Below are 2,829 nucleotides of genomic sequence, written 5' to 3'. Positions count from 1 at the left end.
GTTGTGTAATTATAAATGAAGATGGTACAGACGATAATTAATTGACTGACTTTCTACGGTTTTGTACTGTGCTCCTGAGCCTTAATGATGTTATGACGCTTAATTGATTCCACAGAAAATACGTCTGCCCTTTGATCCACTGCAAAACATAAATCATTTCATGGTTATGTTTGATGCCATCTGGTTTTTATCCTATAGCGCAACGCAGTACGATAATGAATCGGCGCGAAATTTAATTTGATGTCAGTTTGCAACATTGCACCTCGTTATTCTAATGATATTGCTATATTCCCCAATTTGTAGAATTAACTTTAACATTAACCTTACCTGGCCTGGTCAAATGACCGGTTTCAAAATTTAATTTAAAATTGTATATTCATTGTTATTTCTTCTGGTCTTATTATCTGATTAATCAAATTCTCAATTTTTCTTAATACAAAAATTTACATAAAGTTAGATGAATTTTGTCTATTGGACTTATTCAGGGTTGCATTCATACTTCTGCAGGTCCTAGGTGCAACATCAATATGGGCTCAAGTTATGTTTTGAAGTTAAGCTTTAAGATGTGATCCTTACAGAGTGTGGTTATTCAGACTGCACCTAATACAGTTTTTGTACATGTACAAAGTCGCGTTGCTTCACTTCTATTGTCATATAAGGAGTAGTAACACAGTAATAGAAGATATAGCCTTTTTGAGACACCATAGTTTTGCAATACATCGAGTTATCACTGATGGGACCGAATGGTATATTAATAGCAGATATCTCATCGAAATTTGCCGGATGTCTTGTCGGCGTTCTTTGTTCCGGCCCTTTTTCATCCGTTTACAAAGCGATGGGAACAATTTGATATTTTTCATTCGGCTTTCATACGCGGCATATCCGTCACGGTATACCGGTTATAATCTCATTGTTGGCCTGTAAATTATGCCATTTCGTTTTTCAGCCTTTCTGCTCTCGCTCTAAGACCAAGATTCAATGATAGATCCTGTTAACGATACGTCTATTGGCACAGCGCCGGTCGTGATTACGAAAACTTTATACGCTGGGAAGAGAAGAAACCAGGATCGATAGCCTCTCGATTAATCGTTTCTACAGTGCTTCAGTAGTTGGTACAAATATTGGCAAATCCTCCAGAGAGCTGATGACCAGTAGTATTGTTGATTTTGCAGCACTGATTAATGGCAATATTAATCTAGCTATATTATTATATTATACGTACATATTGCAGAATTCTTTTTATAACACTTGAAAGGAGGTTTAATAATATATTTAATAGTAAAGAAGCGGTATACATTATCTTCATTATCTAAGTTCCTTCCAAGTGTTATCGCATTTCTTCAGATACAGTAACATGGTCTTTTTGATAATTAATCGTAATATCTATAGAGCTTTAAAACGCTGTAAATAATCTTCTATAAAATGTTGACAATAATGTTATATAATTTATTATATTTTCTATATGACTTAAAAACAGACTTTTCCTTAGCCTTATGTCATGTTGCTTCACTTCCATTACCATACAATTCTGGCGTATTTATGTGCGTTGTGACTCTTAATTAACATTGTTATATGACACGTGGGAGATCGTGCAAGCTTCCAACGTGTCCATAACCTGTCCAAGATCCTGATTTCGCCGTCGACATACGGAACACCACCGGTCCGATCGATTCTATTGATTTGCAACCTGATCGAGTGCGATGGAGCAATTACATCGAACAAGATGTACCGCCTTCAATCCCGTTACTTTTAACACTGTTCTGCATCGTCCAAAGAAATATGCCTCTTGTGGTAGCATAAAAATCACGCCTACGCGAGGCGAGGGGACGTTATGGTTGATTTACTGACGTGGTTCAAAGAGGCTCGAGAACCGACGTACCAACGAACAGCAATTTGTAATTTGTAGTGGCGTTGATGACTCTCATTTGTGACGTGATTATGACCTGGTTGCTATTTCTTTCAGACTACATGGCCTTTTAGGTGATGCAACATGTTGTATACCAAAACCACTTGTTAAAACTATTCCCACTTTCTAGATCATTTTGTTTCCAGGTGTGCTTATGACTTGAGCACAAGACTGAGACAATTATTCAATTACTTAAAGGCATTTGGAATATTTGTATATACAAGAAATATTGACATATCATTTATTATAGGATTTTTATGTTGATTAATTGGGTCCAAATACATTGGATTTTGTACTATTTTATAATAGTATTTGCTTCAGTATATATGGCTTTTTAGATGAGACTTGCTTGCAGACCTGTGACACTGTTTTCACATTTTAAGTCATTTTGCTGCCAGGAGTGATGGTACTTTATCAGTAACTTGAGTACATGTCTGAAATTAATTACATGGCTATTTAAAAATATTTTGAATATTTATATTTATATATGGATCTTTCTGCAGTTTCTGAATAAATATGAGATTTGGAATATGTGGACTGTATACCTGATGCATGCAGGAAGCTCACAACAGTTCCAGATTAGAAGAATTTAATTCTTTATAAATTTGTATAAATCTCACATTGGGTTTTTTTAATTTGTTGTAATATGAGACTTGAAATATTTGGATTGGACAGTTAATGCAGTGAGAAAGTTAAGATGTACTTAATTCTTTGAGAGTTGCTCATAGCTCTTGGCTCTCATACCTTTCAGTAATCCTGACGACAAGTAGAGAATGTGTTGATCTTGGGACTTTTTAAATTGCACTTTTAAGTTCTTCAGATCATTCAAATTGTAATACAAAATTTCAAGAACTAAATTAAAGAGTTCATGTTTCTTCAGAGTTTTTCTCTTTACTTTATTACCTAATAATCTCATAAACCTA

Source organism: Bombus vancouverensis, chromosome 16 (genome assembly GCF_051014615.1).
Source record: "Bombus vancouverensis nearcticus chromosome 16, iyBomVanc1_principal, whole genome shotgun sequence".
Taxonomy (NCBI): domain Eukaryota; kingdom Metazoa; phylum Arthropoda; class Insecta; order Hymenoptera; family Apidae; genus Bombus; species Bombus vancouverensis.
The sequence above is the reverse complement of the archived record's forward strand: the minus strand, read 5'-3'. Positions refer to the sequence as shown.